The sequence below is a fragment of the Papio anubis genome, chromosome 3 (assembly GCF_008728515.1).
Source record: "Papio anubis isolate 15944 chromosome 3, Panubis1.0, whole genome shotgun sequence".
Classification (NCBI taxonomy): Eukaryota; Metazoa; Chordata; class Mammalia; order Primates; family Cercopithecidae; genus Papio; species Papio anubis.
In genome coordinates this window covers 145135121-145147402 of record NC_044978.1, presented here as the reverse complement: position 1 = coordinate 145147402, position 12282 = coordinate 145135121, and the positions used below count along the sequence as shown (strand labels likewise).

General features: G+C 41.3%; 1 protein-coding gene and 1 long non-coding RNA gene across 15 annotated transcripts in view; both read left to right on the top strand.

Annotated features, from left to right (window-relative positions):
• Positions 1-12282, top strand: part of LIMCH1 (LIM and calponin homology domains 1) — a 341748-nt gene that overhangs the window by 19114 nt on the left and 310352 nt on the right. The window lies entirely within an intron of this gene.
• LOC108585894 lies at positions 3168-7440 on the top strand. Its single transcript, XR_001902455.3, has 2 exons — positions 3168-6276; positions 6608-7440. It is a non-coding gene; the product is annotated as an uncharacterized LOC108585894 (long non-coding RNA).

Below are 12282 nucleotides of genomic sequence, written 5' to 3'. Positions count from 1 at the left end.
ACTGTGTCACCCAGGTTGGAGTGCAGTGACGCAATCTTGGCTCACTGTAACCTCCGTCTCCCAGGTTGAGGCAATTCTCCTGCCTCAGCCTCCTGAGTAGCTGAGATTACAGGTGTGCATTATCAAACCTGGTTGATTTTTGTATTTTTAGTAGAGATGGGGTTTTGCCATGTTGGCCAGGCTGGTCTCATACTCCCTGACCTCAACCTCAGGTGATCCACCCATTTTGGCCTCCCAAAGTGCTAAGATTACAGGTGTGAGCCACGATGCCCAGCCAGGTCTAGTATTTTAAACACAACCACCATCACCATCACCACCAACACCAAACAATACAGGAATAAAAATGCTTCCACTCTGGAATCCCAGCTGATACAGGTAATCACTGGTAATATGCACTATTTATATTGAAACTCATGTTACTGAAACTTTTGATTAATTCTGGAACCTATTATTCAAACAAAATCTTACAGAGATTTGATATCTTCTTTTCTTTTCTTTCTTCTTTCTTGTAGAGATGGGATCTCACTTTGTTGCCTAGGTGGCCTTGATCTCCTCCTGGCTTCTAGCAATCCTGCCTTGGCCTCCCAAAGTGCTGGGATTACAGGCATGAGCCACTGCGCCAAGCCTGAGATTTGATTTAATATTTTCTTTTCTTTTCTTTTTTAAAAATAAGCATGTAATAATAATTACTGCCTCCCTGCTAGTGAATAGCTCTGGCTCAGCAGTTCTCAACTGTGGCTACACATTAGAATTATTTGGGAGCTTTTGATTTAAAATGATCTGGATCAGAGCCTGAGCATTGTTATTTTATAGACGTTTTCCCCCGAGTGATTGCAATGTACAGCCAGGCTGGAGAACACAGCAGATGACAAAACAAGTGAGTAAGTTGCACTGGGTGATACTGGCAGATCTAAGATTTAAAACTTGTTTGAATGGTTATGTGGGGGTGTGTGAAGTGATGTGCATCCTGGGAATACAGTTATATTTTTTCTGCCAGCAACATCATTCCTAGTTCACATGATGGAATAAAATAATCAGTATTTTATGGTGCACTCTAAAGAGTAGTAGAATGTTCTAGATACCTGAGCAAATTTGACCACAGCTTCTTTAGGAGAATCATATTTTCTGCACTGAATCACAGATATCCCTGAGTGTAAAGTCACATCACAATCAGTCATTCTCCTTTGTATGAATGTCCTCATTTATTCATTTATTCACTAAACAGATCTTGAACACTTACTGTGTGCCAGGTAGGTACATTTAATGTCCAAGGCACTGAATGCCAGACACTGAATGCCCAAGGAAGAACTTAACCTTATTCTTAACCTAATATCTTAATATAGATTCTAGCGCCAAGTCAGTGATTCTCTGTCCCATAGAGGAGACAAACAGGTGCACAAAAGTGGAGGCCAAGATAATGAAACTTAAATAACTGTACAGCACAGCACCAACCAATCAGAGCAGACCCAGTCACAGTAGTGCCCGCCATGGTGAGTACTGGCTGTCTGTCAGCTCCAAGTATTGGTAATACCAAGTGCAATGTTTTAAACACCTAAAGAGGAATGTAAACAAGAGGGAGCAGAGAGAAGGGAACCACTTTTATAATTCCAAATTCATGTTTCCCTCACAGAGGGAGCTGAATTGGTGTGGTTGGCTATACCAGTTTTCCATCCCGTCCGGTATACATACCCCTTGCCAAGTGACTGCAGTTCTTCTCCCTGAAGAGGTGGAGTCTATTTCCTGACTCCTTGGATGTGGACAGGCCCTCTGACTTGCTTTGGCCAGTAGAATGCAGCAGAAGTGATGAGGTACCCGTTCCAAGCTTAGGCTGTAAGACACCTTGGGTAATTCTGCTTGTTCTTGCTCCTCTGTCATCACTGTGACAAGATGCCCCAGATAGCCTGCTGGAGGATGAGAGACCTGGACAAAGCCAAGTTGCCCCACTTGCCCCAGACAAAGCTGTCCTAGATCAGCTAATAGCCAGCCAGCACCTACAGTGAAGTTTCTCAGCAGAAGCACTTTGCCGTTAGGGGTTGGATCATTGTTTGTTTTGGGGAGTTGTTCATTTTAGGATGGTTAGCATCATCCCTGGCCTCTACTCACCCGATTGCAGTAGTATGCCCCCAGCCAAAGGTATGACAACCAAAAATGTCTCCAGACATTGCCAAATGCCCCCGAGGGGCAAAACAGCCTCTGGTTGAGAACTTATGCTCCAAACTGATGAGTGTGTCCAGCTAAGATCAGCAGCGCTACCTAGTTTCTGACCGCAGATACATGAGCAGTAAATGCCTAGTGGTGTTTACCACTGAAGCGTGTGGTTATTTGTCTCATAGCATTGTTGTGGAATAGGTAGCTAATACAGTGATCAAAAACATGGAAACATGGAAGTGGGAGATGGAACTGGACAATTGGAAGTAGTTCAGTTGGGTGGGAACTTGACAAGTAGATTTGTAGGTAGAGTTGGGTTAGTGTGAAGTACAGAAGAGGCTAGAAAGCTAGGGTAGGCTGTATCCATGGAGACTTTAGGTGCCTTGGCATGAATTGGGGACTTGGTTATTCATGGGCAGGGGGAGGGGTGCTGTCAGAGGTTTTAGTTATGTATTTATAGCTGAGGAAAAAGGGTTATCAGTCTGTACTGTAGGCAGCAGTAGGGAGGGGGAATTGGAAGCAGGAGGGAAGACTCTGCAGTAGTTGGTTGATTCATACATAAGGCCTGAATTAGGGAATTAGGAGAATGATCATAGGTGTGGAAAGGAGGGGAGGGCTCTGAGGCACGTTTGGTGTAAAATGGATGCAACTTGGTAACCTGTACATTGCTACCTTTGCATATTTGGTTTCCCCTGTCTCAAAGGCTCCCTCTTCTCCAGTGGTGCTCTACTCAACTGTCAATACTCAGTTCAACACTCGGGGAAGTCTTTTTGCTAGCTTCCATGTCTTGTGAAGGCAGAGTTTATATGACTGTCACCTTTGTTTTTTTGATACAGAGTCTCGCTACCATCGCCTGGCCTGGAGTGCAGTGGCGCAATCTCGGCTCACTGCAGCTTCCACCACCTGGGCTCAAGCAGTCCTCCCACCTCAGCCACCCAAGCAGCTGGGACTGCAGGTGCATGCCAGCACCTGGTTATCTTTTGGTATTTTTTAAAAGGTGGGGTCTTGCCACATTAGCCAGGCTGGTCTTAAGCTCCTGGGCTCAAGTGATTTACCTGCCTCAGCCTCCCAAAGTGTTGGGATTACAGATGTGAACCACTATGCCCAGCCATGCTAATCTTTTTATCATTGAATTGTCCATCTTATATTTGAACTAATAATCAGTTGTAAGTCTGTCTCTTCCATATTGTTAGCTGCTAATTCACTTATTAAGCACCCTTTCTATGTTTGGCCTGGTGGTAGGTGCTTGGGACACAGTGGTGAGTTAGAGAGATATAATTGCTGATTTCTTGAAGCATATAGTCTAGTCTCCCCACTAGATAAACAGGCAATTACTGTACATGCTGTAATGGGGGAAGTAAAGAAGGGTTTAGGAACATACAGGACAGACAGCCTGGAATGTGTGGGTGCCAGTGAAGACCTCATGAGAGCAAAGTGATGAAGGGGTAGGATGTGGTGTAGGGAGGAGTTAAAACCAGGGAACTGTGGGCTTTGTGGCTCTGGATTAAGAGAAAACAGCACATTTGAGGAAAAGAAGAAAATTCAACATCATTGTAAAGGGTCTTGTAAACTATGATCAGAGCTGTGTTGGGAAAAATCACTGATTGATTTTCAATCCTGCTGCAGAACAGAACCATTGTATGGTGCTTTTAATAGTAGAGAGACCTGGGCCCCACTCCAAGCCTGTTTAATTACTATGACCAGAGCATGTGGCTCGGAGATACACACACACACACACACACACACACACACATATATATACACACACACTATATATATATATCTGTATGTGTATGTATGTATTTAAGGCTCCGTAGGTGATTCTGGTGTGTGACCAGGGTTGAGAGCTGTAGGGCTATGTGGAGAGCAAGAACTAGAGTAGAGGAGCAAGACTGGAGGCAGGGACACCAGAGAGACAAAGAGTAATCCAGGTGGTGATTATGGAAGTTCAACCCAGAGTAGTTCAAGTGGGACTGGAGAAAGCATGTATAGATTAAGAGATATTAGGAGTTAGAACACATAGCACTTAAGGTTGATTGAATGTAGGGGCCTGGAGGGGCGCAGTTCAAGAAAGGCTCCCAGTTTTCGGCACAACCACAGAGTGGAAGGTTGTGCTTGTCACTGATCTAGGAAATGTTAGAGGAGGAGCAGTTATTTAATGAGAAAGGTAAGGTTTTTAGGTTTTAGGTGAGTTTCAGATGCTCATGGAACCTCCAAATAGCATTGTCCATTAGTTTATTGACTATAAGAGTCTGGAGTTCAGGAGATGTATCTAGCCCGGGGAACTATAGGTCAGCACCGTCCATCTTACTTACACTGGAGCCCATGAAAATGAATGAAATTGACCAGGGAGCAGGTGAAAAGTAAAAAGAGAACTGTAAAGAATAACATTTAAGGGATGAATAGAAAGAGGAACCTGCAGAGAAACTGAGATAGGGAAGTCAGAAACGTGGACAATTAAGCGGGAGAACTCCTAGTTGTTAAATGTTGAAGACAACTAATAGTATCAGAAGCTAAGGCAAGAGGAGTTTTCTAGAAGGAAGGGAGGAACACAATTGTCAGATGCTGCCAGGAAGGTAAATAAGGAACTGAAAAGTGACTGCTGAATATGGCTGAAAAGGTTGTTAGAGATCTAGGCTGGAGTCATTTCAGTGGAATGGTGGGGCAGAAGCCAGACTGCAGGGGGCTGAACAGTGAGTAGGAGGTGAGAGGGGTTAGACAGGGAGGGGTCCTTCACATTACGTCCTACTTTCTTGGCCATCACAGAATCCTCAACAGTCAATAAACTTTGAAGAAGTGAAAGTGTGGGTATTGGAAAGTAAGGATTAAGTTGATGCAACATTTTTAGCCTGACTGGTTGGGCACATGGCAGTGGCATTTGCTGAGATTTGAAGCAAAACCAGAAGAAAGGGCTGAGCTTGGTTTTGTGTGTTAGATATGCAAAGGAGAAGATGCTAAGTGTAGTTGTAGATATACTAAGTTTGGTGCTCTTTTTCTGATTATTCTGTAAGTATAGCATTGTCTTCAAAGTCACTCCAAATACTACCAAGTATTACTTGGTGTTGATCAGAAGTAGGATTTCCCCTCAACTTTGTATGCTTGAAAATGTGATAGAACTTGAAAAAAAGAGGAAATATAGGAATTTAAGAAAAAAGTCTGAACAGCATCATTTTGGGATATAAGTGAGGCAGGACTGATAGAAAGGGGAACACATCCTCTTTGCCTAAGGAAGTTGGACTAGTTCTACCTCTGTTATGGCATTTAAAAATTGTATATTTAATTTTTCAGTGTATTTAACTTCTCTTTGTCCTCTTGAAGTTGGGAACATTCGGTGGTACTCTGAACCAGTGGATAATTGTGACCTGGCGCTGTGCCTCTTGGGCCAGCTTTTGTTTCCTTAATGAATGCACTTCCTTCATCTGTTAGTGATAAGCAGGCAAGTGAAGAATTCTTATCTGCATCTATGGATTGAACATCTGTTTCTATTCCACTGTGTTTCAGTTTTAACTTCTTTGCTTAGAAATTAATGTGAGCAAGTGAGCCTCCTCTTTTGTAAAGTCATTTTGGATTGAGAGTATTTGTTATCTGAGCATTTTATATGCATTAAATTGATAATTTAGAATTTTTTCTAATATTTTGAGTGATGCAGAAATCATCATCATGGGTTCTCTTAAATGCCTGTGATAGTGGGTTTATTTAAAAAATGTAATTTTGTGCATGGAGATTATTGGAGGGATACCAAATTTATCCTATGGGTGTTCAATTTTGTCAGAGAGTTATGATAAATTTTATTCTGCATATTAAAAATGTTCAAGAAAGGAAAGCAAAAAATCACCATGACAACTCAGTAGAATACCATTATTTTGTTTTTCTGAAGGGAAAATTCTAAATCTGAGTAATGAGGTATGAGAAAAGAGCAGTGCAGATTGTGTCTCTGGCTTCCAGGAAGTGAGCTCATAAAAGAATGGATTTGATGCCCTGGGTGACTCAGTGTTATTTAGGGCCCCATTTCTTTTTTCTCATAAGGAAGAGCTATAAAAAGGTGGCATATATATTGACACTACTAAAACAGATCTGCCAAAGAGCCTGTTGAATTTTTCTTTATTATGCAACTTTTTGGAGCCAATTGTAAGTGTCAAGGCTGAGAATGAATGGAGAGCTGTAGGGGTTGGTGGGGGAAGGTTCTTAAGATGTCATCACACCACTTTTGACACTTCAACACTGAAAGAGTGCTACTAGGGTGAGTTTGATTAGAATGATTCTGGCAGAGTGTCAAAAAAGAAACAATACATAGTCAATGAATTGATACATTGATCAGTAGTAAAAAGTAGAATCAAGCCATGTACCATTTTTGTAGAGAGACTAGTGGGCAGATCAGTTGTCAACACGGCATCCAGTTGTAGCACCAAACTGGTCATCTAGAACTCAGTGTCTGACCTGTAAATCGTTGCTATTTCAGGGCTTCTGTTACCCCTCTTGGGGAAGCACCAAAGGACCTACAGGAACATCAGTATTCCATAGAGGAGGGATGAAGTGCTCAGGCATAGACCTGACTGACAAGGCTGGAAGTAGCTTGGGAAAGTTACTTAACCTCTCCAAACATCAGTTTTCTTATCTATGAAATGGTTATGGTTATAATACCTATCTGATAGGGTTGTTTTCAGGAATACATGAGTTAATATATGTAAAACATTAAAAGAAATGCCTGAAACATAGTAAGCACCAATTATTAGCTCTAATTATTGAAGAATCTACAAGTGATGCTTTTTTTGGCTGTGACTTTTCTAAATTGGATATGTTTATGAAATGGACAGGCAAACAATTACTTTTTGTTGTTGTTCTTTGGTAATTACTTTGTAATAAGTTAAAATGGGATGGATATAAATGGGGAGGGGATATATTGAAACCCAATTTTCAGTCACATGGCGTCATGTGGGATACTGAGAGATAACTGACACATGGAACATTCTGGTCTGTAGCATTTAGGGAAAATACGGATATTTAGCAAAGACGTATCTAAGGGACAGCCTAGGTAACTTATCAGTTCAAGAGTGAGGTTTCTGATGTGCATGACATCCAGGGGTGAGATTTCTGCTGTTATATGGTAGGAAAAGGAATTGCATGCTATTTTCTTTAATTGTTTTTAGCCAAAGTAACTGTTATAGCTGTATGCTATGGTAAAACACTGCAGCTTTTGGTTGTTAGGAAACCATTGGGTTATCTGGGCTCTTCTTTTTCCCAAGTTCTGAAGATGAAGAGCTGGCTATCAGAAGGTACAAAAAGAATAAAACAGTTTGTGACTTCTGAGACAAAAATTGTTATCCATAACAATAAATACTTATGTATACTGTATTTTTTAAAGTTAAACAATATTTATTTTCATTTGTCTTATTAGAAATGATGAAAATACAGAAAATGAGGATGTACAGATAATGTACATGAGAGTGAGATGTATGAGAATGTACAGATAACATACATGAGAACATACACTGTTCTGTACATAGAATGTACATAGAATGTATGTACATTCATTCATAATACTTTTGCACAGAAATCTACTTACATGAACATTTTCTGGGTACATACACATTGATGTAAATGGGATTCATATGCTTTCTATTTTAAAGTACATTATAAATACATTTACTTTACAGTGAATATACATCTCCTATATAATTGAGCAATTCATAAAGTAATCAAAGGATAGACCAAAAAAAGTATTGAATCATTATTCTTTATCAACGTGTAGATTATTTCCAATTTTTATGAACATGTTCTTAAGTAACAGGACTGGGCACTTGCCAGCCAGGCAGAACAGTGAGCCTCCTTCAACCTAAAGGGTTATTTATTTTAACAGAGCCAAGGCAGCAGCTTCTCTGTGCATATGTACCTCTGGGAAGATTGTTTTCTGATGAAGGCATGGTTTCATTCAGCATTTGATGACAGATCCACACCAGTTTAGTGAAAGAGATATAGTCATGTTCAGTGATGCACCAAGGAAGGGCAGGTTATTACCTTGGAAGTCTACATTTGGCAACTATTTCACAAATTTTGTCAGTCAAAACTTGATATGAAGATTCTTAAAAATTTAACTTGGCCAGGCATAGTGGCTCAATGCCTGTAATCCTAGCACTTTGGGAGGCCGACGCAGGTGGATCACCTGAGCTCAGGAGTTTGAGACCAGCCTGGGCAACATGTGAAACCCTGCCTCTACTAAAAATACAAAAATTAGCCAGGTGTGGTGGTGCATGCCTATAATCCCAGCTACTCAGGAGGCTGAGGCAGGAGAATCGCTTGAACCCAAGAGGCGGAGGCTGCAATGAGCTGAGATCATGCCACAGCACTCCAGCCTGGGCGAAAGAGCAAGACTCTGTCTCAAAAAAAAAGTTAACTTACCATGGACCCAGTAATTCTACTTTTAGTAGCTACCTTAGAGAATTGAAAACATATGTACCTACAAAAACTTGGTCATGAGTGTTTCTGGAAGCATTATTCATAATAGCCCAAAAGTGGGAACAGCCCAAATGTCTATGAATGGTGAAGGAATAAAGGTGGTATATCCATACAATGGAATACTCTACTATTTGGCAATTAAAAGGAATGAACTACCAAACCTCAAAAACATTATGCTAAGTGAAAGAAACCAGATGCGAAAGACTAGATTGTGTTATTTCATTTATATGTGATGTCCAGAAAAGGCAGATCTATAGAGACAGAAAACAGAGTTGCCTGGGCTACAGATGGGTGTAATGATTAACTGCTCATGGGCAGGAGGAATCTATTGGGGATGATGGAAATATTCTAAAACTCATTTGTAGTGATGGTTGCACAATTCTATAAATTCACTAAAACTTATGGAATTGGACTTTTACAATGGGTGAATTTTGTAGTATGCAGGTTATGCATCCATAAAGCTTTTTTTTTTTTTTTTTTTTTGAGACAGACTTTCACTCTTGTCACCCAGGCTGGAGTGCAATGGAACGATTGTGGCTCACTGTAACCTCCGCCTCCCAGGTTCAAGTGATTCTCCTGCCTCAGCTTCCCGAGTAGCTGGGATTACAGGCACCCCCCACCATGCCCAGCTAATTTTTGTATTTTTACTAGAGACGAGGTTTTGCCATTTGACCAGGCTGGTCTCGAACTCCAGGCCTCAGGTGATCCACCAGCCTCGGCCTCCCAGAGTGCTGGGATTACAGGCATGAGCCACTACAACCGGCCCATAAAGCTGTTTTTTTAAACATAACAAATGGTATTTGATATTAAAACACTGAAAAGGAAATTGATAAGATATCTATAGTACTTTTGTGTTTTTTGACTGGGAGGAGGCCAAAGTGCAACTTTCTTTGGTCATCTCATATCCTGATTCCTCTGACACCAGCTGCCTCTCCCATACCACCTAAATTTGACCCCAGTGAGATCAAGGTTGTATATCTGAGGTGAACCAGTGGCAAAATCAGAGCCACGTCTGCCCCTGGCCTCTAAGATCAGCCCCCTGGGTCTTTCCCCATCAAGGTTGGTGAGGACATTGCCAAGGCAACCAGTGGTTGGAAATGTCTGAGGATTACAGTGAAACTGATCAGGCCCAATTTGAGGTGGTACCTTATACCTCTGCCCTCATCATCAGAGCACTCAAGGAACTATCAAGAGGTAGAAATAGAAAAATAAACTCAGTAGAAATATCACTTTTGATGAGATTGTCATCAATTTGATGAGATTGACAAATATGGTACCGATCTTTAGCCAGAGAACTCTCTGGAATCATTAGAGAGATCCTGGGGACTGCCCCATCTGTTGGCTGCAGTTGTTGATGGCCACCACCCTCATGACATCGTAGATGACATCAACAGTGACATGGTGGAATGCACAGCTAGTTAAGTAGTACAAAGGAAAATATTTCAGTGAAGATCATTTGACAAGCAACCAGCCAACCAACCAAACAAACAAAAGGACATCAACAGAAGTTCCCAACCTGCCTGCTCATCAGAATCTCTTGGGAAATAAAATTAAATAAAAAAAGAGTCCTGGGCCTGACCTCAGCCTTAGGATTCCTGTTTTCAATGATCTTCCTAGATTATCGGCTAGTCAGGTTGGAAACCACTGCTTTTTTGTGAGCCATTGCTCCAGATCCTAAACTATTCTGAAAAATACCAAGACAGACGTAGTCAACAGGTGCTGATTTCACCTTCCCTTCTGGTGTGAGCTAAATAGATGTCAAATCCCCTGCCTCCCCATGGTTTACCTTGAAAGCCTTTCTTCTCCTACTTAAAGCTAGACTTGGTGCTTCTTTGCATTCACCTTAAGGAATTGACTCACTGCAGAAGCATCAGCAGCACCGTTTTTTAAAAAAACTGGAGAGACAAAAAAGTATTAGCTGCAGAGCAAACAACATTCCTGCCCTCTCAATTTCTAGGTGCTCTTTCCTGTGACCCTTCTGCCATCTTGCTGTCCTGTGCCTCTCACTCCACTACTTTCTGAAGCTTGGGTGCCCCTGTGTGGTCCAATCTTCGCTCTACCTGCATCTCTGGGGGTGGGGAGGGGGGCGGAGAGAGAGAGAGAGCACGCGATAGTGAGCTCTGGGGGTAGCCTCTCTGCCTCCCTGGAATTCTGGGGAGTACAGTTTTCTTTATCTTGTTGATGAGTTATTGTTTGTTTCTTCTGTGTTTATGTGTTCTGCTTAGTTCAACTCAAGTCAACAAATAGTTCCAGAGTGAATGTAGTGCGTGAGGTCTGCCACGCATGGTGTGCGATGTTACCAAGAGATGCATTATCAGATGCTATGAAGGCACCTAGGCTTTGACAATTAGGGTTGCCAGATTTAGCAAAGAAAAATACATGATGCCCAGTTAGATTTGAATTTCAAATGAATAACAAAATTTTTATTGTAAACACATCACTTTATCTGAAATTAGAATCTAACGTTGTACCCTCTATTTTATTGGACATTCCTAAAGTTTCCGTCAGATCTGGCTTTTCCTTTTGGCTTTTCCACTTGAACAGTTAGGTACTCAGTAGGTTACTTAACATCTGCAAACTTTGGTTTCCTTAATTAAGGCAAATATTACCTATAAGTGTGGGCTTCCTTCCTTCTCAGTGGACTCCAAGCTCATGGGGAACAGTGGTTAGCCCTGTGTGCCAAGTTTAGAACTTATGCTTACATTTTATTGTCTGGAATATAATCAGATGGCCACACCTAGCTCTAAGAGTGGCTTGGATATGGTCCTTATTCTGGGCAGCCACGTGCCTGAAGTGCCAATTAGGGATTCTCTTATGTGGGAAGAACTCGGGAACAATTAACAGTCTTCGCCACACATTTTTTTTTTCTTCTGTCTGCAATGCTGTTAAATAAATGCTATTGATTAAACACATTTAATGGAATAAAGGCCCCTACCCAATTGCAACAAATCAAGAAATTGTTTGGATCACTGCCAAGGATATAGAGTAGGGGATTATTCTTGGATTCAACTCACTAGCTGACCTGTCCTGCCATATTGGAAAAATATTTTAATCCTTAAGTGCTCTAGCTTTTTCATTTGTGTGAAGTCTGTGTTGACTGGGGTCACAGACATAATTACATTGTGTAGCTGGTTACTGATCCAATTATTGGCAGTTTCAAAATGTGCCACCTGGATTTTATACACCTTCTATTTTCTTGGTGACTGAGTTAAAGTAGAGGTGTATTTTTGCAGAAATTAGGTTCTAACGTCAGCACATAGAACAAACATTGTGTATAGTTAAAATTACTGAATGTGGGCTGATACAGTGACTCACTTCTAACAGACTGACTAGGGAAAGGGAAAATAACAACTTTACAGTAGAGAAATCTGGCAGACACCACCTTATCAAGTATTCAAGATTAACCTTCCCAACAAGTCATGGTGCTTCATGTGCCCTCTGAAGAGCACTTCATCTCTGTGGTATTCTTCCCCCAAATCTGTGCCCCAGATTAGTCATGACATAGTATCAGACAAGCCCAAACTGAGGGACATTCTACAAAACATCCAACCAAGCACCCTTCAAAAGTGTCAAGGTCGTTAAAAGCAAGCAAAGACTGAGAAGCTATCACAGATTGATGGAGACTAAGGGGTCATGATAATTAAATACAATAGGGACATTAGTGGAAACACTGGTGAAATC